We start from the raw sequence: 27180 nt of genomic DNA, 5'->3' as shown, positions 1-27180 counted from the left end.
ACAAAGCTGTTGTTCCTAACAGTTTGGATTGCCTATCGGGATTGCTAATTAGCATTGGTCCAATCCCAAATTAAATTGTTTTAAATGTCAATCACAGACTAAATTAGGGGAAATTTTACTTTTCTTCACTTAAGGGTTATTAAATGAGTCAGATCACATCACCATCTGATCCCTTAAACCAGCATGCAGCAAGTTTCCAGCTCCCCTCCCAACCCCACCAGGGCCCAGAAATGTCGAATTTCTACACAGGCCATGTGTGCAAAATAAAGACATGCACTTATATATAGCACCTTACTGAATTGTACAAACTATATATATATATATATGTGTGCTTAACACAACACATTACATATCTCTGAACATACTGGTAACTTGGAAATAGCCAATCAGCAAACAAATCACTACATTGTTGTTTTGCACGTCTCAGATGAGACAGAGTTATGGTCAGGGCTCAGAAAGGAAAGTTCCTTGAAGAATGAAAGTAAACACTTCTGAATTTATACATGGTTTTTAATGGCCTCACAGAATGCTAAAGGGGTTTAGATCCAATACAGAATTTTCTTACTTGCCACTTCTGCTGTACGGTAAATGTGCCAATTTGAATGAAATACCAGCTATATTAGTGATGGTTATGAGACTACTAGATCTTTGAAGAAACCCATTTGGTTCACAAATGTGTTTCAGGAGAGGAAATCAGCCATGACTTGGTCTGAGCGACATGTTGACTTCAGACCCACAGCCATGCATTTGAGTCTGAACTAACCTCTGAAAACAAGGCATTTGGAGGGAAGTTAGGGTTGAGATATAAATGCGCACATCCCACAAGTGCATAAAAATTAATATATGCACAGCAAGGTCCCACAACAGCAAACAAAATAAATAATCCCAATCATCTGCTATTTTCTGGAGTTGTCTGAGGAATAAACATTGGCCATGATATCAGAAGAATATCAAAACCAGTAACTACATCTACCTGAATAAACTCAGTTTCATATCTTCAAGGAACCTGCGGGCAGCTGAGAACAGGGATAAAATGCACACAAATCCAATTGGTATCTCATAATTCAATGACGTTGCATAATATGAGAGCACAGGGATTGTGAACAGGCCTTATCTGAGTTGTCCAAAGAAGTGGGACCCCATTGCGGTATTCGGGTTTGGAACACCACAGGACAGACATTGGTCATCCAACATGCCTCAACTTCTTTTGAAAAGCAGGTCAACAAGTCATTTCTGATCTTCTGCTGGGCCCTTCTGTTTTCCTACAGTTTTATCCTCCACCCTCACTATGTCCCTATCTGAGGGAATTTCAAGTACTGCCAAATGAATGTGGGCTTCTGCAAGTGTTACGAAAATGATGGGGTCCTCCTTTCTGATCCTCACATCCATCAGCGTACAACGATAAATTCCCAGCAGATCCAACCCAACATTTGTTTGCTGTTGTGGGACCTTGCTGTGCATATCTTAATTTTTATGCACTTGTGGGATGTGCACATTTATATCTCAACCCTAATTTCCCTCATTTTATGATCCCTCCCTCTGCAGCTACTGTCTGACTTTACCATAGGCAATGCATACAAGTTTGAAGCAACGTGCTCTGATGGAGCCATGCGTAGTAATTACTGATAACCTGTCAAATACTATATCACGTACAAAATGACTGAAATTCTCGCTTTGTGACCTTGTGAAAATGATAGCTGGGATAAAGACCATCAAGGAGGAAGTGAGAACTGCAGATGCTGGAGATCAGAGTCAAGAGTGTGGTGCTGGAAAAGCACAGCAGGTCAGGCAGCAGCCGTGAAACAGAAGAATTGATGTTCCTGATTGATAAAGACCATCAAGCATGTCCCACACATACTGGCTTAAGTACCATGTCAAGACACTGCAACGAGAACTTCATTGGCTTTTCGTGTTCACACCCTCCTAGACACAACATTCTAAGTTCAATTAATAATTCATGGAAACTACAAGACTTGTAATATTTAACAATGAATATACGCAATATTGTTAAAGTGTTCTGACAGTTTATCCACAGCATAAATTATGTATATGTATGGCCGTAAGCTCTTTTCATACCTCCAAGCGTTCAAGTTAAACGACTGCCAGTTGTCTCGCTCTCACTCTGTCTCTCTAATGAGAGAGCAACCCTATCGCCTGGTAAGACTATTGTGATTCTTTACAACTTCAGCCACATACCAAGAAAGGGAGAGATAAAGATAATGCACTGGGGTATGATGTATGTTGTAAAATGGCCAATCCCTTGGACAGGTCAAAAGCTCTTTAAGATTAGCATGGTCCGAATAAACAGACAGTAAACGCTGGGATGAATACTGGGTTAAAGGCACTGACGGATGGCCAGTAAAATAGGTACACAGTCAATGGAGAGCAGTTTGCAGTTTTATAAGCAAAAGTGTTGGCCAAATCCAAGACTTGGTAAGATTTGTAGATACAGTCGCATAGAGGTTGTCCCTGGACTAATAACCAAAACTGTGACTAAAAAGTTGGAAAAACAATGACCCCAATTTTAACTGTGCAAGAGAATTTCTTTTTTCATTCACGGGATGAGGGCATCTCTGGCTAAGCCAGTGTTTACTGCCCATCCCTAATTGCCCAGAGGGCAGTTAAGAGTCAACCACATTGCTGCGGGTCTGGAATCATACGTAGGCCAGACCAGGTAAGGGTGGTAAGCCAGTCATGTGTATTCAAGCTGGCAGCTCATCAACACCCTCTCAAAGACAATAATGGATGATTGCTAGTTTGAAAAGGTAGTGACGTAAATTGTGAATAAACAGGAAAGTGAACACCAGCATCTGCAAATCTCCATCCCAGTTACACATCATAGCAGTTTGAATATACGTTGCTGCTGTTCCATCACTGTCACCAAGTCAAATCTTGAAACCATCTACAGAACAGTACTTTGGGAGTCCCAGCACTGACAGGGACAACAGCACTTTAGGAAATTCTTCTCAAGGGAAACTGGGATGGTGAATGAATATCGATCTTGCTCATGACTCTCGTATCCTGAGAATGAACAAAAATAAAACTACAGATGCTGTAAATTGGAAACAGGAACAGAAACAGCTCAAACTGTGCAACTGGTCACTTAGCACTTCCAGAGAGAAGGGATGAGTTAATGTTACAAGTGTGGTTCCATTATCTAATCATCTAGTCTAAGAGAAGGCCTACATCTGAAACGGTAACTGGTCTTTTCTTGAGGAAATTGTCGGCTGATCCACATTTGTGTTCCAACTCACTGATAATCCAGAAAGACACGAGAAACTGACAATATAGTAAGGAAGTGGGAACAGCGTGGCTAATACAAAAGGTCAGAAACTTGAGCAACTCAGATCAATAGAGTGATAGGAGTGGTGGGCAATTAGAAATACCGCAGGACACACATGCTGGTAGTGTGTGATACACAGGTTTCAGAGTGGAAGAGTACATTAAACTGATCAATGGAATCATTCATTCTTACATTAGCATCCCAAACACTCACATAGGACTTTTAGAAATAAAGTAACGATATCAAAGCAAATGCCATCCAAAAAAATCTTAACATACAATTATGTACATGGAGGAATACTGTGGAAACGACATAACACAGTTGTTGGGGGTCCAAAAGTGCAACGGTAATACACCTGGACTGTATTACGATCAAAACACTGAGGCTGGGAATCTCACATTTCACCCAGTTCCTGGAAATCTCTACAACACAAAAGCAAACTCACAATCGCCCAGTCAGCCTCCCCCATCAACCAGGTTGGGATAATGGCTCCCGTCCTCAGCAATGTTCACTCCATGCCCTCCCACTCCTACCAATGTTCATTCCTGCATCCCCACCCCACTCCCACCCCGTAGCTTCCCAATTGAACAGTGTCCACTGAGCACCACCCCACTCACCCGATTCACCTTCTGGACTCTCTGACCACTGTCTGGCTGGTGTCTAAAGACCCTGCACTGTCACAGAGTAGCAGAGAAGGAAGGGGTTGTGCTTTGTCATAAGGCGACAGGGAGCATAGGTGTAAGTGGGGTAGGTTTGAGAGACAGGGTAAAACAGCAAGAGATATCTCCCCACTACGCTTGACTCTGCATCTTTACTGAGGGAAACATCAGAATATTGAAGGGCTCCATTACAAAATGGGCAGAGGACAATTTAAATAGTAGGCAATATCAGAGGCTCACTTTCTGTTGCAGATTGGAATTCTGGGTACCAATTTTGGGGCCAGGACATCCAAGCGAATTTGCTGTCTATCAATCAGTGTTATAATAGACTTTGATGGTATTGGCACAGATTTGAGGAGGCCTTTTGGCCCATTGTGTCTGTACTAGCTCTCTGAATGAACACTTCACTTAGTAGTTTTAGCTTGCCTTTTCCCGATAAGTGCGCTTTTTTTTCTGCCCACAAAAACCCACTTCAATTCTGAACGTGCCTGCCCCTGCCATCCTCTTGGGCAGCGAGATCCACTTGCTACACGAGGACAATTTCATTTCCTTTTGATTCTTCTTCTAATTATTTCAAATTTGTGCCGCAGGGAACAGCACCGTAATCCCAGATTCTAAAACATCTAAGCACTGCGGCTCTGTTTTTGCACAAGGAACAATGTAAGGAATCGGCTCTCTGAGTCTCCTGTGCACCTGAAAGCAGCGCAATAAATACAATACTGAGACAAAGCCAACTGAAAACCAACAAACTGTTTTATTTTACATGCAACGCAAGAGTGAATAGAGCACCATTTTTGGAGTGAATTTGATCCATGTTCCTGTGGTTCTTGTAACATCAAAAATAATAAACAATGCAATCTTTGCCCTTGATATGAATCTATCTAATTTTAACGTATACATGACAGATATTCATTATGAAACAAAGCCTCTACCTCAGACTCTCTGCAGCATAGTTTTGATGATGTAAAGCTGAATGTTAAGAAACTGACCCCCAGATCATCGGAGGAAGTGAACTAGAGTTAGGTCATTCTTCCTCTAAGTCTTATTCCCCAGTCAGAGCTCATGCGTAGCTGAACTCCATTTTCCTACCTTGGTTATATAACATCCAGTGCTCTTACCAAACAAAACAAACAATCAATTCCAGTCTTTCAATTTCGGTACCATTTTGAAAATGTTCTAGATTTTGACTAATGAAGGCAAAGCTTTGCAGATGCTGGCAATCCGAAATAAACACAGACTGCCTGGAGAAACTCAGCATGTCTGAAAGCATCTGTGGAGACAGAAACAGATTAACATATCTGTAGAACACTGTTTTGTAGAAGAATCATACTGCCCTCAAAACGTTAAATCTCTGTGTTGCTGTCTGCACAGACATTGCCAGACCTGCTGAGTTTCTCCAGCATTCTCTGTGTTTGTTTGCAGATTTTAACTACTCTTTGAGAGAAAAGCTACTCATGTCACTGCTAAACACCTTGATTTCCATTTTAAATGCAATGCCCCTTTGATAAGTAACATCACCGCAATAGAAAATACTCCCCCTTCATTCACCCTATCAAATAGTTTAATCACCACAATTAGATCAGCTCTTAATCTGCTGTTCTCAAAAGGAGAGTGCAGATACAAAGATGGAGTGGTAGGTGATCTCGGGGTACTGCCGCAGGCACACTGGAGGCGTTTGTGACATTAGGGTTGAGGTGGCTCTGTTGTGGTCAGTGGCAGTGACACTGATTAAGAGCAGCTCCCTTGAAGGTGAGTCAATGGGGAAGAGAAGACCGATCAAATTGAATGCTGTGGGAACCCTGGACAGGACAAGGACAAACAGGGCACCAGTGGCACGATTAAAGCCTCTCTCACTGGTGCTTGAATAAATTCTGTGAGCTAATTGATTGAAGAGACTTGACAGCCCCTATAATACTGCATTACAAAGATGCATATTCACATGACTCTCTGAGAGAAATTAATCCAGACCTCTGTCTATCAAACAAAACAATTTGTGCAAGGAAGTAGCACTGATTCTGAATAAACAGCTAAGGCTGAATCGTTAAATCCTGAAGTAGCTGCTGGTCTCTCGAATTTAAGCCACTACATTGTGCCAACACAGTGACCGTAGACCCACTGAACCCAGGGCTATTTTAAGTCTGGCAAGGTTCCACTGTAACAGCCTGGCTCTGATGGCATCACCCATCAACATGCTTTGTCAAATCATCTCCAGGGTAGTAACCACTGATGCAAAAAATGATTTTCGAACAAAAAAGAAAAATTAGCAGTCAAATGTCACCCATTTATACCATCTCAGGAGCACTCAAATACTTGTTCATGTTGCTGGCAGTGTCTGTATTTCATTTTTAAGCAGCAGAAGTTGCTAATAAAGTGACACATTTTCAAATGCAAATTTTCAATACAATAGCTGTGTAATGGCAATGTCACTGGAATAGTAATCTAATGCAGAAAGCCAGGCTAATCCTCTGGGGAGATGGGTTGAAATCCCAATGGTGAAATTAATAAAGCATGAATTTAAGGCTAGCTTCCATAAGGATGCCATGACGGATCTCACTCATTGCTGCAAAAACCCAAGGAAAGGATCTTTAGGGAAGAAAATCCACGACTCTTACCCAATCTGGTTTATGTGGGAATCCAGACCCAGAGCAACCTGATTGACCCTGAACTGCCTTCTCAAGTCTCAGCAAGCCTCTCAGCTCAAGGATTGGGCAACAACTGGTGGTCTTGGCAGTAACACCCACATCCCATGAAAGAAAGAAATAAAATAAACTGTAACAACCAGAAAGGTAATATTCTCCATCACTGCATTGAAAGCTAAGATTTCAGTAATGTGTTCACGTTATTTGAGGATGCGTGCTTGTTACTTTTTTTCCAATTTTGTGGAAGCTGAATTTCTTTGCCCTGCTTCCAGTTGGAGACAGAGAGCCATTTTAGCTACAGAACAATAACAGGCTTCCTGCTCCATACATCGTTAAACTACCAGTGATGTAATTGTGCGTGCTGCCTGCGTTGGGAGTTCGTGATGTGCTGTGAAAAGTTCTAGTTTCAAGTACCTACTCCAGACTAGGCTGACAGTACACATCAGGAAATAGGTAACGAGAAACAGGCTTTCGGTTGCATTCTCTTGTCACGTTCAACATGCTGTGGTTGACCTATGAATCAAACTATGCAAAAAGACAATTTCACCCAAAATGCCAAACAGGTTATTGCATTTTGAAAAATACATGAGTCACTATCATGCTCACAAGTTTCCAGTCTCACCAAAGCAACTTCCCAATGAGAGATGAGCCTTATGCGGGGAGTTTGTACAAAGAAATGCACACATGATTAGATCAGGACAAAATTCTGCATTCATTATTTTTCACCCATGTATTCATGTAAAGAAAAGTACCAAAGTTGTGCAGTGCTAGGGATGGAGGCACATCTTTTTGATGAGAAACTGAACCGAAGATCCATCTACCCTCTCAAGGGCTGAGGAATGGCAGATGGAGATTAATTTAGATAAATGTGAGGTGCTGCATTTTGGAAAAGCAAATCAGAGCAGGACACATACACTTAACAGTAAGGTCCTGGGGAGTGTTGCTGAACAAAAACACCTCGGAGTGCAGGTTCATAGTTCCTTGAAAGTAGAGTCACAAGTAGATAAGGTAGTGAAGAAGGTGCTTGTATGCTTTCCTTTTGTTGGTCAGTGCGTTGAGTATAGGAGTTAGGAGGTCATGTTGCAGTCGTACAGAACATTTGTTCGGCCACTTCTGGAATACTGCGCAATTCTGGTCTCCCTGCTATAGGAAGGATGTTGTGAAACTTGTAAGGGTTCAGAAAAGATTTTCAAGGATTTTGCCAGGGTTGGAAGGAGAGGCTGAATAGTCTAGGGCTATTTTCCCTGGAGCATCAGAAGCTTGTAGAGATTTCTAAAATCATGAGGGGCGTGGATAGGGTAAATAGACAATGTCTTATTCCTGGAGTGGGGGAATCCAGAACTAGAGGGCATGGGTTTAAGGTGAGAGGGGAAAGATTTAAAAGGGACGTAAGCGGCAACATTTTCACACAGATCTGTCACAGTAAGTGTTGGAGGTTGGTACAATTATAACGTTTAAAAGGCTTCTGGATAGGTGTATGAATAGGATGGGTTTAGAGAGATTTGGGCCAAATGCTGACAAATGGAACTGGATTTATCTAGAATATCTGCTCAGCACGGACGAGTTGGACTGAAGGGTTTGTTTCCGTGCTGTACATTTCTATGACTCTATTTTGAGCTTGGGCAAAAATATAGGGCAAAGGTAATGAGTCTAATCACATTAGAATATCTGGAGTCAACGAACTTTGCATATAGATGTACAGAAGCACCAGGAGTGTTGGGAAATTGCCCACAGAATATAAAATCCTGCAACAGCTTGGAGGGACTGCATATTCAATTTGGAGATCGGTAGCAAACCTTGAGAGGAAGGGGTGATCCAATTCTGGAGAAATAATTAGCACCTATGGGTTGCTTATGAGGCTTTTAGCAGAAATTGATTGACAGATTTTGAAAACAGTCTTCAACAAGGCAGGCAAGTAGCAATAGCAGCAAAAAAAAGCCCACTCAGGTAACAACTTTGCTAGCCCACTGGTTTCAATGGGGTCGGATTATCAGAAGTGGTGGCTAATAAGTGACCAGCTTTATACTGTCAGTTCTGATATAACACCATGGTTCTGTTCCTGCATTATAAGAAAATGGTGTAATAGCAATGCCATTTGAACACATGGGACCAGGATCGCATTATAGCCAATACAGGTCAGGAAACTTTGCCTTCGACAAACACTGGCCTAAATTCATCAATCGTGTTGTAGCCAATTCACATTGGAGAAACGTGCATTATAGCGGAACCGACTGTATTCCACTTGGTTAGGCTTTTGCAGAACATTCCTTAGTGAGTGTGCTAGCTAACACCAGCTTTTCTGATTACTATTACCCTATTGTAACCTCTTGACGTACAACAGATGTGGTTCCTTTGTTACAACACATGTAACCCTTTGGCTGCAGCTGTCCAGAATGGCAGCACGCCCCAGAACAATCCGTACAGCTTTGTTTTCACTCACATTCCATTTTGAAACGCACAGAGGGAGGGGTAGTCCAGTAAAATCACTGGACTAGTAATCCAGAACCCCAGACTAATACTCGAGGAGATTTGAATTCAATATAATTCTAGAATACAAAGCTCATCCAATGGCACCTAGATAAGCACTACGAAACATAGAAGAGCACAGTACAGGCCCTTCGGCCCTTGATGTCATGTCGACCTCTAAGATCAAACTAGCCTACACACCCTATGTTTTACTATCATCCACGTGCCTATCCAAGAGTTGCTCAAATGTCTCTAATATATCTGATTCTACTACCACTGCTGGCAGTTTCTTCCACGTGCCCACCACTCTCTGTATAAAGAATCTACCTCTTGCATCTCCCCTAAACGTACCTCCAATTACCTTAAAATTATGCATCCTCATGGTCGCCATTTCTGCCCTTGGATAAAATCTCTGGCTATCCACTCTATCAATGCCACTCATCATCTTACACACCTCTATCAAGTCAAAATGATTGGCTGTCATTAAAAAAAAACACTTGGTTCACTGATACCCTTTCAGGAAGTAAATTCTCCCTCCTTACATGTGACTGTAGACACACAGCAATGTGATCCACTTTTAACTGCATTTAGCTATAGGCAACAAATGTTACATCCCACAAACAAATCAAAAATAAAGTCGCCCTAGTTCCAGTGAACCATAAGGCTGCTCTCTCATTAGAGAGAGATATCTGGTGGTGAGTTTAATCTGAGGACACAATAGTCTTTTCAGAGGAGTATGAAAGTTAAATTGAGCATTGTCAAGAATCTACCAATCATTTTAAATAAGAGAATTGCTCCTATTCTCACACTGGTGCAATACAGTTGCCACAAACTGGTTATCTTTGCAATGCAGTGTGTAGACTGGGTGCAGCGGACTAGTGTGGGTAAATCTCACATCAGTGATCTATTCTCTAATGTTGACTAAATACAATCCTGCACGCTGGGCTTATCAACAAGCAGCAGAACCCCTCGCAGATAAAGAAAGTCTTATGCTTGTGTCAGTTAAGAACTGAAAAATGTAATCTCTTTTCGGAGAAGTGAGTGAGTGGTAGGTGAGCAAAGGTTACAGGGAATCTCTTTGAAAGAAATGAAGACTTAACATTGCAGCTTGGGAGGCCTTACTCGGCACAAATGGGCTACATTCCGTCAGTGACTACACTCATTGGCTAGAATGCACTTTAAGATGTGCATCGTCTAAACTCCCTGTACTCTCCTTTCACAACTAACAATATAATTCTAACCACTCTCTCTATAAAAGACTTGTTCAAGCCTTCATTGCTGTGGTGATTATCTAATATTCTCTTGAAGTTCAGCACCTGCCCAAGCAGTGGAATTGGCATTTGATGTTTATCCAATTGAATCAGGTTTTACACTGCTTTTTCGAATCCTCATTGTGACCAGCTCTGCAATTGTATTACAGCTGGCATCTGGCCTCCAAAGTGAAGAACCTACTCTCTTGAACACTGACCCAGCAGTTCCTGAACCACAAAAGAAGAGGGCGCTCTTCAAGGAGGCTTTAAAAATTGGCTCAGCCTGATCATGGAGATTTCCTCATGGAGGTTAAGGACAAATTAAAATTCAGAACGTACTAGGGAGAAGGACTCATGATTTCTGCGCAAACACACTGATGGGGGTGGTGGGCCACTGGGGCAACAGGGATTAACCTGTCCTGGCCCCATCCTGAGGATGTGGTTTTACTTCCCACTGAGTGCCCATTTGGAAGTTCCCTCCATGAGGATGGTGGTCTCTCCACAAATGGGGGCAGAGGGGAACAGTGACCCAGCCGTCAGCAGAAAAATTGATATCATCCGCTTCAGACTGACATGTTATACACATCAGCTTCAGGTGGAGGCTGAACACAGACCTTCTGGCCTTGAGGTACAGCCGCTACCACTATGGCACACAAGAAGACAACCAGCAGGAACAGGCATGCCGAAAGGGCTGGCCCAGGATTTGAAAGGGGAACCTCTGGCATACTCAGTCAACAAAAGGCCCAGAGCGAGAGTCATGCCCCTGGACCAGTCAGCTGCACAAATGGTAAAGATTTATAAACTGATTGCAAAGTTGAAAAGTGAACCAAATTCTAAGAGGTGCCAGTGAGTGCTATCAGCAGCCTCTCTCGGTGGGCCAAACAATTACTCAAATCGGCTGATTATTAATCAATTTCACAGTCTTCTGGTGGGCAATCTCCCAAAGAGTGAGATTGCATTGGACAAATAATCCTGGATGCATCTTTCAGTTATTTTGCTGCAAACTACACTCCCCACCCACCTCCCCACACACCGTCCCCACCCCCACCCCTCCCCTGCCGACCTCCAGCCTCCTGATGGCCAGTAATATTCCTCCTATTGTAGCCTTTTGTCATCATGAAGGACTCCATGAGGCAAAGATTTCATCCTCTCACAGAAAATTCCAAACTTTATGAACTCACCTTCACCGTCGGAACCTTGTCATTCAGCCTTGCTAACATCTCCATAAGTAGAACCTGCATATTTTCCATTTATTTTCATTCCCAAGGCGCAGTTGCCTTCCCAACTCCTAAAATGTATCAATGGAGAAGTGCAATAAAAATAAATACTTTCTGGCGGTGAAAGACTGGGTTTTTTCACTGCCTGATCAAATGTCCTAACAAGCATTACTCGGTGGGCATGCGCGCGTGTGTGTATGTGTGTGTGCGCGCACGTGTGTGTGTGTGTATGTGTGTGTGCACACGTGTGTGTACGTATGTATGCATGTCTGCATGTGTATGTGTGTCCATATGTATGCGTGCGTGTGTGTACGCGTGTGTGTACGTATGTGTGCATGTGTGTGTGTCCATATGTGTGTGTGTACGTATGTATGCGTGTGTGTACGTATGTATGCGTGTGTGTACGTATGTGTGTGTGCGTGTGTGTGCATATATGTATGTGTGTGTGTGTGCATGTGTGTGTCCGTCCATATGTGTGTCTTCCCTCTACAGCGAATGGGTGAAAATTTTTGCAAATAATTACAGACTTTCCAAAGGGATATATATAGTATTATAGTCTGCAGAGTGTGTTTGTCGGCACTGCTGAGGAGATACAACTAAACCACAGGATGAGGTAAAAGTTTGGTAGCTGCGTGAAACTATGATTTGGAGATGCCGGTGTTGGACTCAGGTGTACAAAGTTAAAAATCACACAACACCAGGTTATAGTCCAACAGTTTAATTGGAAGCACACTAGCTTTCGGAGCGACGCTCCTTCATCAGGTGATAGTCACCCCTATCACCTGATGAAGGAGCGTCGCTCCGAAAGCTAGTGTGCTTCCAATTATAACCTGGTGTTGTGTGATTTTTAACTGCGTGAAACTAGTTAGTCAGGTCATAAGTTAGTCTAAAACCAAGAAGGTCCTTCAAGTCCATTTTATCTGACATTGCAATCAATGACATTTCCATCATCCAAATATATTGGATAGCGACTTTTACAAATAAATCTAACGCTCCGGCTTCAAACATATTTTTCTCACAAACATTTCCAACTGCTCACCACCCTCTAGAAAATGAAGGCAGCCTCGTTGGTAAAATGGTAGTGCCAAAGATTACTAAATTTGACTCTCATGTCTTTGTTTCAGCAATTTAATTTAATTTTATCCTTCATAATGTCCATCAAACTCAAGGTATAGTAAATGATCCACAATTATTAAACATTATCTTCATAAAAAGCAATAGATTTTCATTGTCTGCAATATAACAGTATATTCAAGAGGATATTAACACCTGCTATCATTTAAGTAGTTGAACAGTTTGGTATTGTTGTACGTTACTTCCTCAACTTTGCATGTATACATTTATATAGATTAAATATTAAGATCACTATTCTCAGGCATAAGTTAATTTATCTCCCTTCTCCCTACCTCAAAGGCTCCCAATCATCAATAATATTCTCCAATCTCTTTCAGGTTCTCTCAATGTCAAGTTTCAACCGCGAGAAAAAGAACAAACACTTGCACCCTTAGCAACAACTGTAACTTAGCACTTTTGGTATGGTTATATATCCAATAGTGTGAACTAGGAGCATTATCAAATTGAGCCAAATGAGGACCAGTAGCAAAAATCTTGATTTTACTGAGTATAACAAAGGATGAGAGATCAGTGATGACAGACCAGTGGAACATTTTAGATTAGATTCCCTACAGTGTGGAAACAGGCTCTTCGGCCCAACAAGTCCACACCGACCCTCTGAAGAGCAACCGACCCAGACCCATTCCCCTATATTTACCCCTGACTAATGCATCTAACACTACGGGCAATTTAGCATGGCCAATTCACCTGACCTGCACATCTTTGGACTGTGGGAGGAAACCAGAGCACCTCGAGGAAACTCACGCAGACACAGAGAGAATGTGCAAACTCCACACAGAGAGTTGCCCAAGGCAGGAGTTGAACCTGGGACCCTGGTGCTGTGAGGAGCAGTGCTAACCACTGAGCCACCGTGCCGCCCCCCCGATGGGATTTCAGAGCTTAGGACCCCAGCAGCTGAAGACAATGTTGCAGCAATGAAAACTGGGAAAACAAGTCATCTCAGAATTTGCAGAGCACGGATTTCTCAGTAGACCTTAAGGAGGTTACATAGTTGGGGTAGGTGAGGCATTACAGGGATTTGAAACTTCTTAGAGATATTTTTAAATCAACCTGTTTAGACATCTTCTTACACATGTCTGAAGCAGATGGAATTTGAAGCCAGGCCTGCTGGTCCAGAGATGGGGGCATTACCCCTGAACTGTCTTTGTTTTAGGGCCAACAGAGAGAATAGAAACTGTTTTTCTTTAATCCATTGACTTATTCCAGTTTTTTTTTCAAATCAACCCAGTCAAACATATTCTGAAATACATGCAGGGCAGATGAATTCGAAACCATTCTACTGGTTATGAGGTATGGAGGCTACCACTGAACCAGAAGTTCTTTACACTTTAAAATGGGTGTTAGCTTGTTGATGGATACTTCCTATACAACATCAGCCTCATGTTGACATTCTTAACAGACCTACTTGGGATAAAATGATGGCGTTGAAAGTCCAGAAGATCAATTCAGGAACGGTCATGCCAACCTGAATAAAATGGCCATTTTTTAAAAATACAAAACCCATTAGCAAGTGCTAACACTGAACACCACCCCCTCCCCCACCCCCCCGCAAAAAAAAAATCACTTTTATTGAGTCCACTGACTTGTTATAGTGATTTTTCTTTTTAAAATCAACCTGGTCACACATACTGTGAAATACCTGTGGGGCAGGTGGATTTGAATCCAAACCTTCTAGTTAAGAGGTAGAAACACTACCTTTATGCAAGGTAATTGAAAATTTCAAAATTGAATTCAATAGATTTTTATTAGACAAGTCTTTTGTGGGCTGTAGAATCAAGGCAGATGGATCGCCTGAAGATACAGATCACTTGTGATCTAACTGGTTAGTACAACTGATGCAAGTCGCTGATTGGAGTGTTGAAACTAGTTGAGGTCAATCAGTTATCCTCTATTATACGCGTTTTCAGTCAGACATTTAGAATAGAAACATAGAAAGGGACGAGTCTACTAATGTCTAGTGTGGTGCATGAAGTCATATCTGTCACTCATCAGTTAGAAACAGTAGTGACCTTAAGTTCCTGCACTCTTCCAGTTAATCCCACCTTTTAAAACTTACTGATAATTAAACATTGTTTTGCAGAAATTAATCCTACCCGCTCTTATTGTCAGAGTTTAGCACAGACACTGTGTGTTAGAAGCATGTGAATGCTGATTCATTGATTCATCTGGAGCTCTTTTGGTTTACATCAGAGATATTAACCCAACCACAATAAGTAGGTTAATGCCTATATTAAACAGGCACCTTTAGTTTGCAGGAGCTAGCAAAGGATTTGTACACCAGCAGTAAGCAAAATTTCTAGATTCACCTCCTCTCATAGCCAAGATCTCAACAATAATCTCTCTAAGCCACTTGTACTGCAACAGCCCCTACCTAATTATACAACTTGTATTTTTTTTGTTGAGTGAACGAAGTTTCTTCACTTATTTAATGACTGCCTCTTTAAAAAATGTACCTGTGAGTATTCCTCCTCCCTGCCAAAAGAGGGATAAAGAAAATGCTTCATTTTTCAAAGGCATGTATTAAATAACAGAACCCCCCTGATGATTTGCATGCCTGATTTTTGACTTGGCAGAAAAATTCTGCTCTGTGGCATCTCTCCGAGAGAAGCCAAGTCGCACGTCTTTACAGCCTCACAGTTGACACTGCCGACAAAGCTTGCAGGCTCCCTACGCTCAGCTGTGTGGGCACCAAGTGCCACCGTGGCAAAGCAAGACGCCTGCACTTGCCAATCTGAATGCAAGAGCCACACACACACGCAGGGAGGAAATGAAAAAGCAAAAAAGCAAAGGTCATAGTGATCGGGTTTGTGATTAAATTACTCAGAGGATACGATGACAGGTGATGCGGTTTTGATGGTGGTGGAGGGGGTTTGTGTTACATTTTAAGTCTCCAATCGTCAAGAATAGCTATTAGATTGTCCCACTTCCTTTGGAGAAAATGAGAAAATGACATTGGACAATTGGCTAGTTAATGATGTGGGATTAAACTGCTGGAGTGAACTCGCAGCTGAATGCCCATTCTGGTTATAAATCGAGGACGGTGAGCAACGAATCTATTTGCAAGTCTATCTGCACCAGCCATATTCATCACTGCTACCCGAATAAATTCTCGCGGCAGCTTGCTGCTGGTTTCTGTGCACACAGCATTACTCAGTTTCTGGAAACTGCAAGGCTTGTCCTCCACTGCAAGAGCACCAGAACCATACACACACAAATTTAAAAAAAGAGCGTTTCCCAAGGCCTACAGTGAGAGTTCAGCATCTAATACAGCCAAAGATGGATTTCCATCAAGTCACTCCTTCTCACTGATAAGCAATAGACTTACCTCTGGTGTATATCACTTGTCTTATTCTTCACAGTCTGGCCAATGTGTCCTCAAAGTGACTAACTAGACAACAGAACAGTCAAGAGTGCTCACAGAGTAGGACTGGACCAGATGTGGCAGCCAGCAGTCTGTGTTTACTTCTCTCTCCTCCTCCGCTACTGCACCCCCACCCCCACACCCCCTCTATTCTGAAGGACAGTTAAACTTTACAACATCCGTAAAACACACGCTGGGCTACAGCTCCCGGTGCATTCCCAGACTCGTTTTCTCTGTGGCTACAAGGGATTTCACAGTCACAACGCTGCTTTCCAATTCAGGAAGTCCATTCACCTCTGGGTGCCCTCACAACCATTCCTCCCCTTCCCCAAGGTACATGGCCGCCAGGTTAAAAGCAAATAACCCCTATGTTTGAAAAGGAGTCATTTTATGATTAGAAAGGAGGAAGGGGTAGATTGCTGACGAACGTGGTACCAGAGACTGGAATTTGCTCAATGTTTACTCTCGGTTCATTTTGATCAGAAGCTTAAAAAGACTAAGAATTTACTGGAGCCATGTAAGAGGGGAATTGAAAGCATTACCAGGCAAAGGCAGGTGAGCAGGACAGTATTAGGGAAAGGCAGGTGAAACAGAATAGTATTAGGGAAAGGCAGAGGGGACAGGACAGTATTAGGGAAAGGCAGGGGAACAGAATAGTATTAGGGAAAGGCAGAGGGGACAGGACAGTATTAGGGAAAGGCAGAGGGGACAGGACAGTATTAGGGAAAGGCAGGGGGAACAGGATAGTATTAGGGAAAGGCAGGGGAACAGAATAGTATTAGGGAAAGGCAGAGGGGACAGGACAGTATTAGGGAAAAGCAGAGGGGACAGGACAGTATTAGGGAAAGGCAGGGGAACAGGATAGTATTAGGGAAAGGCAGAGGGGACAGGACAGTATTAGGGAAAGGCAGGGGAAACAGGATAGTATTAGGGAAAGGCAGAGGGGACAGGACAGTATTAGGGAAAGGCAGGGGAAACAGGATAGTATTAGGGAAAGGCAGGGGGACAGGACAGTATTAGGGAAAGGCAGGGGAACAGGATAGTATTAGGAAAAGGCAGGGGAACAGGATAGTATTAGGGAAAGGCAGGGGGGACAGGACAGTATTAGGGAAAGGCAGGGGGGACAGGACAGTACTAGGGAAAGGCAGGGGAACAGGATAGTATTAGGGAAAGGCAGGGGGGACAGGACAGTATTAGGGAAAGGCAGGGGAACAGGATAGTATTAGGGAAAGGCAGGGGGCACAGGACAGTATTAGGGAAAGGCAGGGGAACAGGATAGTATTAGGGAAAGGCAGGGGGGACAGGACAGTATTAGGGAAAGGCAGGGGGACAGGACAGTATTAGGGAAAGGCAGGGGAACAGGATAGTATTAGGGAAAGGCAGGGGGACAGGACAGTATTAGGGAAAGGCAGGGGAACAGGATAGTATTAGGGAAAGGCAGGGGGGACAGGACAGTATTAGGGAAAGGCAGGGGAACAGGATAGTATTAGGGAAAGGCAGGGGGGACAGGACAGTATTAGGGAAAGGCAGGGGGACAGGACAGTATTAGGGAAAGGCAGGGGAACAGGATAGTATTAGGGAAAGGCAGGGGGACAGGACAGTATTAGGGAAAGGCGGGGGGACAGGACAGTATTAGGGAAAGGCAGGGGGACAGGACAGTATTAGGAAAAGGCAGGGGAACCGGATAGTATTAGGGAAAGGCAGGGGGGACAGGACAGTATTAGGGAAAGGAAGGGGAAACAGGACAGTATTAGGGAAAGGCAGGGGGGACAGGACAGTATTAGGGAAAGGCGGGGGAAACAGGACAGTATTAGGAAAAGGCAGGGGAACCGGATAGTATTAGGGAAAGGCAGGGGGGACAGGACAGTATTAGGGAAAGGCAGAGGGGCAGGACAGTATTAGGGAAAGGCAGAGGGGACAGGACAGTATTAGTGAAAGGCAGGGGGGACAGGACAGTATTAGGGAAAGGCAGAAGGGACAGGAAAGAGGAAAAGGTCAGGTCAACAATTCTGTGGCAGGGAAAGGCAGGTGGGACATATAATGTGGGTGTTACTTGGGGGTGTGGGAATGAGTAGTTTAGGGCGAACCAATATTCAAGCTTAAGAATAATTCCACCTTCCTTGACATCGATCGGTTTGTTCAGTCAGGTCTGTCCGCGGCAGTCAATGATGTGGGGGATATGGTTTGCTCCTTTCCCAGTCAATCAATCATTAACTTGTAAACGCTGAAAGGCAGGAGGTTCAGAACAAACTGTGCTGTCTACATCAATCTGTGGGATCGCCAGAGAGATTGGCATCTTACATAAACCGCATGTTGCCGGGATATATCGTACCTTTCACGTGATGACTCAACAGAATAAAGTATAGGTGTGTTTTCTCCCCCCACCCAATGTTGTCACTTAAAGAGACACTAACAGTTTATCTCCAGCAAAACCCCACTGTACTCACAGGTTGGTTGGATAGAGTAACGGCTCCCCCTAGTGGGAAAACATTGCCTTTCTGCAGATCCCTGTCCTTGCCTCACATTCAAGAAAACTTTAAAAAACGACTTTGCAAAAATAAAACAAAACACCCAGTTTCTACAACAGCGGAAAGTGGTGGCAGAATGTTTGGATTCCAAAAAAAAACGCATTTTATTAAAGTGCATGGTAAGTGAGACACAATCAAAAGCAAGACTTTTTTTAAAAAAAACAGAATATATAAGGAACAGAACTTCCAGTGAATGCATCTTTCATATATAAAACAAGAACTGCTTGCTGGATTGCAAAGTTTCCATAAGACGCACGTATTTAAAATATTGTTGACATTTTTCATATTTTAAATCCCTGCTAGTTCAAAACCACTCAAACTCCAAGTTTGCATTTCACCTTCAGTATATCAAACAGTCAGCAGTTTCCTCCATCGCTTCTTTTATACCCCCTCTTTCCCTTGCATAGTGTTCTCCCTCCTCCAGCCGAGAGCAGGTTTCTGTCATACCTTGGCCGTACATTATAAAACACCATTGGGTACCAGCTCCGCTCAGAAATACGCAGCAGACACGCAGGTTAAGAGAAAGGCAGGGGTTGTAGGTAACTGGGATTCAGAGGGAGCACTGCAGGTTACACACATCCCTACCCTCTCCCCTTGGATTCTCAGCAACATTCCCGAGCCCAAATCCAACCTGGAAAGGGATGTGTTCATCGGGGAACACAGGCGCAGCTACACACACACACACACACACACACTGCAGCTCTCAATCTCAAATACTGACCATCCCCCCCAAAAAAAAAACAAAAACTCCCCATCAAAATATTTACCCCGTACACACAAATCATGTTAAACGTGTTCACCTCTCCCTCCTTCCAGGAGCAGCAGCAGAACTCTCTCACCTAATGACGGTTCTCCTGGGCGGTTGTGATGCACAGAAAGCCCGTGTCAAGGCAGCTCAGTACAAAGTTGCAGCCGACCCTGGTCGTTCCAGCTCTGGTTCGGGCAGGGACCTGCCAAACTGAAGGCGATTGACGAGGAGACACAGAAATCCCTTCTTTTCATGCCGGAGTGATGAGACTTTAAGGTGGGTGTTGAGTTTTTTTTCCTTTATATATTTAAAAACAAAATTAAAATGAAACCAAAAGGGGGGAAATCGTTCATTATCGACCGTCCGCCGAGATTTCACAGATCAGGAGCAGCATATGCAGCAACATTGTCGAGTGTGTGTGGAAAGGCTGTTGGGATTGGGAGCTCCGAGCGTGTGAGAAGAATCTATAGTGAATGAGAAAGTCCTGTACTGTTGGAGGCACAGAGAGAGAGAGAGAGGAGGGACTGAGATGGATTGAATGAACCAAGAGCCACGGAGAGAGAGAGAGGGGGGGATAGACTGAAGGAGGAAGGAGATTGCAAAAAAAAATGATGAGCAGAATGAGAAAAGGAGGTGGAGAGAAGGGGCGGGATGGAGGGAGGGGAAAACTGCAGACTCCCTCAGACAGAAGCTGGAAGCAGATGCTGATTGGCAGCTCGGATCAGGGAACTGAAGACGCTGTGTTTATTCTGTCTTTCCCTTCTCTGCGGGTTCATGGGGAAATGGTGTGTGTGGGGAGGGGTGACTTACTTTAAAGAAAGCGGGACATAAATCGAGTGAAACAATCGTGGGGGGGGGGGGGGGGGAGAGGAGAGAGATTAAAGTGATTGTGAAATCCATAGGAGAAGCAGGAATGATTTTGTTTTCTCTCTCAAATCGTGCTGGGGGAGAAAGTTAGGGTCACACAGGGACGGGAGAGACAGGTGGAAATTGCATAAGGTATTCTGGAGCGGGATCCAAGGAAAGGGAGAATGGGTGGGTTTAGAGTCTTTGTCATTGTAGTTTTTTTATATAAAAAAAAGACAGCCTGCAGTTTGAATCGATATTGGTCTTGGTTGCGGGCTGGAGGTGATGAAGGAGGGAACAGCAATGGATTAGGAGAGAGAGGGCGATGGGGACGCAGTGTAGATCCTGGGAGGATTAAAGGGACAGGACTGCAATTTAACATGAAACGATAGGGAAATCGATGAAGCAGATTAGAGAGGGACAGAGGGACTCCGGGTTCTGAATCCAATTCCGAAAACACATTAGGCGTCTGTGCCCTACTGTGAAGGGGATCTTTGGAAATTCCAACTGATCCTCAGTCACCTACACGCGAAGTTTAAAGGGGGTGTGTGTTGTCTTTTTAAAAAAAATCTCTAGGATTGCTCTCACGACCTGTCCAGTGTTTCATTGATTGAAAATCGGAATTGCTGGCACTGACAGAGATTGTGTGTGTGTGTGTGTGTGTGTGAGTGAGTGAGAGAGAGAGAGAGAGCAGGTTCTGTCTGCAGCCTGCAGTTTCCCGTCAGTGAAGTGCCTATTACCGAGGAGGGGAGTGTGTGAGCCGGTGAAGTTCACTACCTCTATCCCGGCGCTAGGAGAATGCAGTTTAATATCCTCCGACCACCCCCCGGCCCCGGCTGGGTGGCCGCAGGCTACATCTCAAGGATCAATCTAGATATTATTGGGAATTTATCAACACTGACCTAACTAGTGAGTCTGCATCCACAGTTTTATATATATATATATATTTTCACCTCACTGTTCCTTTCCGCATTGCACTGCCGAGGTTTGCTCGCGTGGAACGATTCCTGAATGAATTACTCTTTGCAAAACGAAACCTTTGCATGTGCAGGAAGGAGTGTTTCAGTATTCCGGTCAGAGGAGAGACAGAATCCCTGCACATACACCCACCGTGCACAACTCCAGCCGGGCTCACTGCTGGATTTTTTTTTGTTCACAGATCTCGTCCTTTATCCCAATCTTTGCCCCAGACAAGGTCCCACTCTGTAAAGCGAAACAACACAGCGACTGGACTTGTCCCGCCCCCTTTCACAAATGCAAAATGCAAACCCGGGGTTTATATGAGATTTCCCCCATCCCTGATGAACGGTTTCTGCCTCAAACGTCCATTCTCCTGCTCCTCTGATGCTGCCTGACCTGCTGTGCTTTATTAGCACCACACTCTTCGACTTTAATATGAGATAGTTTGTCTATCCAGGCTGAACCCTATATAATATGAGTCTCCTTTTCAGAATACCACTGACAATCAGGGAGCGCTGGCTGACAGATACAAACAGGAATGTCAGACACTAATAGACAGGGGAGATGCAGGGAGGATGGTCCTGATGGTGGGTATGTCCGGACCCAGCTATTACAGTCTGAGGATTAGGGGTGCACCATTTAGGACGAAGATGAGAGATTTCTTCAAAGAGAGGTGAGCCTGTGGAATTCATTACCACAGGACGGAGTTGATGCCAGATTTTTAAATGTATTCAAGAGGTGGCTAGATATAGCATGTGCAATGAATGGGATCAAAGGATATAGGGAGAAAGCAGGATTAAGAAGAAGACCTTCCTGAAGAAGGGCTCATGCCCGAAATGTTGATTCTCCTGCTCCTTGGATGCTGCCTGACCTGCTGCGCTTTTCCAGCAACAAATTTTTCAGCTCTGATCTCCAGCATCTGCAGTCCTCACTTTCTCCATAGAAATTGAGGACCCCAATTATCTGTGGTACCAAACCTCCATGCTAATTCAGCATAATGTTATTCTCGAAGAGAATCCAATTGTTTGTGGTAAATGGAACAAGCAAATAAGCGATTACAGTATTGCTGTATGCTTATTATAGATGCCAAATATTGAGAAGGAAACGGAAGGACAAATCCGTAGCAATAGTAAATAGTAAGTGATGAATGTAATATAAGAGAAATTGGAGGGTTTCTGGCACTCAGTATAGGAAGGGGGAAAGGTACAGTAAATGGCAATATGTGAGGAATTTTATTTTAGGAGAAAGTGAGGACTGCAGATGCTGGAGACCAGAGTTGAAAAATGTGGTGCTGGAAAAACCCAGCAGGCCAGACAGCATCCGAGGAGCAGGAGAATCGACGTTTCAGGCATAAGCCCTTCTTCAGGAATGAGGCTGGTGTGCCAAGCTGGCTGAGATAAAAGGAAGGGGGGAGGGAATTTGGGGGAAGGGCTCTGGGAATACGATAGGTGGAAGGAGGTGAGGGTGAGGGTGAGGGTGATAGGCCAGAGAGGGGGCGGGGCGGAGAGGTCGGGAAGGAGATTGCAGGTCAAGAGGACGGTGCTGAATCCTGGAGTTGGGACTGAGATAAGGTGGGGGGAGGGGAAATGAGGAAGCCGGAGAAATCTACATTCATCCCTTGTGGTTGGAGGGTTCCTCCTCCAGGTGTCGTGTGGCCAGGGTCTGGCGATGGAGGAGGCCAAGGACCTGCATGTCCTTGGCGGAGTGGGAGGGGGAGTTAAAGTGTTCAGCCACGGGGCAGTTGGGTTGGTTGGCCCCATGGATCCATCCATATCCGTCACAAATTCACCTGCACCTCCACACACATCATTTCATGTATCCGCTGCACCCAATGTGGTCTTCTCTACATTGGGGAGACAGGCCGCCTTCTTGCGGAACGTTTCAGGGAACACCTCTGGGACACCCACACCAACCAACCCAACTGCCCCGTGGCTGAACACTTCAACTCCCCCTCCCACTCCACCAAGGACATGCAGGTCCTTGGCCTCCTCCATCGCCAGACCCTGCCCACATGATGCCCGGAGGAAGAATGCCTCATCTTCCGCCTAGGAACCCTCCAACCACATGGGATGAATGTAGATTTCTCCAGCTTCCTCATTTCCCCTCCCCCCGCCTTATCTCAGTCCCAACCCCCGGATTCAGCACCGCCTTCCCAACCCCCAGATTCAGCACCGCCCTCTTGACCTTCAATCCTCTTCCCGACCTCTCCGCCCCACCCCCTCTCCGGCCTATCACCCTCACCCTCACTTCCTTCCACCTATCATATTCCCAGCGCCCCTCCCCCAAATTCCCTCCCCCATATCTTTTATCTCAGGAATTTTATTTTACTCATTATGTTTCTAGACCAATGCAGAATGAAACAGTGTCCCAAGAGTTAGATGGGGCAAATGGAATAGGTTGTTAAGGGGAAGCATCTAGACAAGAGTGATCATAATAAAGTTAAGGAGATGAGGAATGCAACAAAGGGGGGTAAAAATACAAAATTCAAGGTTGAGACTGAAGTTCTATGAATAAGGGCATCAGGGGTTATGGGAAAAGACAGGAAAGTGGAGTTGAGGATTATCATATCAGTGATAATTACAGTGAATAGTGCAGCAACCTTGATGGACTGAATAGCCTACTTTTGCCCCTAGTGTCTTAAAATATTACAGTTTTAAAAATCACAATTTGCAAGGAGAAGTAGGTTAAAGCTAAAGATTGCACAGGAAAACAGCAAATGAGCAGTGACAAATCATGAAGCTGGAGAAAGCTCAGGCACAAAACAAGGATAAAAGATGGTACTCCCAGTGCAAGAAGGTAAATGAGAGCAAGTTTCCTCACACACAGTTGGTACGATTTGGAATGCACTACTTGAACATGTGTGAAGTAGACTCCGTGAGAACCTTTGAAAGCCAAATGGATACAAATTTAGAGAGAACTCCTTTGCAGGGTTAAGAGACTAAGTTCAACAGTTGTTGCTAAGACAGAGCACAGAGAACTTGGGAGAGTGGCCCCTGTAATTTTTGCAATTACACGTTCTTCAGCATAGAATTATCGGCATTGTTATTCTCGTGCAGTACTCTGGAAAAATACAGTTACGAGTTGTAATTTGGAAAGTAAGTGTCAAATATCACTGTGGCACACAACAGCAAATAGCCATCTCCTAAACAGATGGACATCAAATCAGAATAAGGGTTCATTTATCAACTAGCTCTTAGCCCTGCCAAGAAGATAGTGATGATATATTTGACTGCCTGTTCCCCAATTGAGCAACAAACTGAGAGATGCTTCACATCTCTCAGCTAGCCTTGGAGTAGAACTGATGGTGTTTTGGCAACCCCTCATTATTCTATCAAAAGAGGAAAAAATAACAGTGTGGTAATGAGCAACTCCTGTCATTGGCTTCAGAAGAAATGTTAGTGCGATGCAGGGCACCAGATACTCACATAGTCAGGAATAAGCTCTCTCTTCCGGTGTTGCTTGGGTCAAGGATAAACTGGCAATGAATGAACAAACTGGCAAGGAGTGAACAAACAAAGCTTTCAACCCTGGCACTTCAGTTGGAATCCAGTTGTTATTAGAATCAAAGAATCCCTACAATGTGGAAACAGGCCATTCAGCCCATCCAGTCCACACCGACCCTCCAAATAGCATCCCATCCAGACTCACCCCCCCTATTCTATCCCTGTAATCCTGCAGTATGACTGGAATGATGTTTACCCCGCCCCACCTCCAATCTGTTTTATAGCCTCATATGGGAGTAAGTTTGAAAAGTGTTTTGTCACAAATGTTTTTTAGCCACGTACCAATGTTTCTCATGTTATGGAAGATATTGAATGCATTTGACAATCTCAGTGGCTACAGGTTGGTGACATGAGAACCAGTTAGAACAATAACATTATCTTGTGCCAGAGGAAACTGGGTGTTACTACAGCTGACCCATTCCTGTTTCTGGTACCCAGAAAATAGAAGATTGCCAAATCCTTCAACTTGACAAATGTAACAATTTATCCAAAAATGCAAATTAGATCACAAAAAATAGACAGAATGTTTTGTCATATCAGGACAAAGTGCATTCTAGTGCAAATTATTGGTGACAATGTGACAAAACAAAAATCTATTGGGTTATCCATTGAACTTCTTCTGGCCACAGTACACAAACAGCTAAACTTAGTCTATTGCTACCTGTTTTTGCAAGCTGTAGAGAATACATATTATGATCTAGTGCATTGGGGGCTCTAAATCATATATATCAATTGCTGTAATGTAACTTTTTGTCATAAAAATTTAATTTACATTAAGAAGAAAATCTGCCATTTTTAGCTCGCTTGGCCAATGTAACTCCAAAGTTACAGTAATGTGGTTGACTTAACTTTCATCAGAGCAATTCAGTATGGGCATCTATCCCATCTATCCACTCCACCTTCCACTCTGACCTATCACCTTCATTTCCATCTTCATATAACTATCGCATTCTCCGCTACCTTCCCTCCAGGCCCACTCCCTCCCACTAATCTCTCAGCCCCCTGGCCCACAAGCCCCCCAGTCCACAAGCCTCATACCTGATGAAGGGCTTATGCCCGAAATGTTGATTTTCCTGCTCCTCGGATGCTGCCTGACTTGCTGTGTTTTTCCAGCGCCACACTCTCAACCTTTAGGAAAAGTTACCCAAGAGGCAAAAAAAAATTCCATAGGAGTTTAACAAGACAGGACCTGGAATTTGAATGTCAAGTCTTTTTGTTCTGAGGTGTTTAGTAAGTACAAGCATAAAATTGTCTCTCTGAAATTCAGAGTTCAGAAAGAAGAAATTTGTAAAGACCCAAGTGGAATGAAAGGAATCATCTCGGCAAAATCAAAAGAGTTCAGTAAATTATATTGGGGCAGATTAGCAGGAATGCAGATAAAGTAGCAAATGAATAAAAGCACAGTTGGTCTAGTCACCTGTGAAAATATTTCACAATCACACACAAATAATCGTCCTGTCCCAGGTGGACTACAGGTGCTGCCTATCTGTACCATCTTCACAGAGACAGGAGATAATTAGGATGGCAAGTTAGGAATTCCATTCAATTTCAGTTGGCACCCAGGATCCACAGTTGAGAACAGAAATGCAAGTGTCTGAGTTATTCCTAACACAAAGAAAGATAGCTGTGGCTGTCAGAGGTCAGTCATCGCAATCACAGGATGTCACTGCAGGTGTTCTTCAGGGTAATAAAGTTGGCCCAACCATGTTCATCTACTTCAACCATCCACCACAATGTCAGAAGCAGGGACTTCTGCTGATGATCATCCATTGTTTAGTGCCATCCATAGCTCCTCAGGCACTGGAAGCAGTTTGTGTACATAAGCATAAAGACCTGGGCAACTTCCAGAGTTCAGCTGGGAGGTCCTCTATCTGTCCAGCATCTGCACGACTCCAGGAAATTAAGGTAATAATTCCTACTTGCTTCGTAGGGTGCAGCTCCAACAACACTAAAAAAAATTGACATCATGCAGACAAAGCAGCCTGCATAGTTGCTGGGCTACCCACCCCCCCTTCCACATTCATTCCCTTCCCCACCAATGCACAGTGACTGCAGTGTTTACCTTCTGCAAAATACAAGATTATACAAAATGGAGTAAGTGACCAAGCCACCATTACCACCATTTAAACCTGTATCCTGCTCGACAAGGACAATGTCAGAAGGTGCATGGAGATACCACAACCTGCAGGTCCTCCTCCAACCCACACACCATGCCTGACTAGGAACTGTATCACTTTGCCTTTACTGTCACTGGTTAAGATCCTGGGACTTGCTCCCTAACAGCACCAACGGTTTCTTTACACTTCACGGACTGCAGTCGTTCAAGGATGCAGTTCATCATCTCCATCACAAGGGCAATCGGAGAGAGGTAATAAATACTGGCTCAGCCTTTGAATGAATCATGTAGGAAGCTTTGTTCACCAGCAGCCTCACTGGGACAGCTGGGTCCTGCCAAGTGAAATCCTGCAGGGGTGTCTTATGATGAAGGCACCCTCTGAAAGCTTTAAAAATATTTAAAACTAAATGTGGCTACAGCAGCTGGGAAGACTCCATCTGTTCTTGAACAATGAAGGACAAAGTTGATCA

General features: G+C 43.9%; 1 protein-coding gene across 4 annotated transcripts in view; it reads right to left on the bottom strand.

Moving 5' to 3' along the window:
• brinp1 (bone morphogenetic protein/retinoic acid inducible neural-specific 1) overlaps positions 1-19504 on the bottom strand; it is a 364641-nt gene extending 345137 nt beyond the window's left edge. The window contains exon 1 of one of the 4 annotated variants that reach the window (XM_072566438.1): positions 19377-19504. The gene's annotated coding sequence lies outside the window, so the exon portion shown is untranslated. Of the gene's footprint in view, positions 1-11478; positions 11562-15973; positions 16089-19337 lie in introns of those variants that run through there. The other 3 variants (XM_072566439.1, XM_072566440.1, XM_072566441.1) reach the window with 3 other exon arrangements.
• Positions 19505-27180: the final 7676 nt, after the last annotated feature.

Source organism: Chiloscyllium punctatum, chromosome 49 (genome assembly GCF_047496795.1).
Source record: "Chiloscyllium punctatum isolate Juve2018m chromosome 49, sChiPun1.3, whole genome shotgun sequence".
NCBI classification, from domain to species: domain Eukaryota; kingdom Metazoa; phylum Chordata; class Chondrichthyes; order Orectolobiformes; family Hemiscylliidae; genus Chiloscyllium; species Chiloscyllium punctatum.
This window is presented reverse-complemented; position numbering and strand designations above follow the sequence as displayed.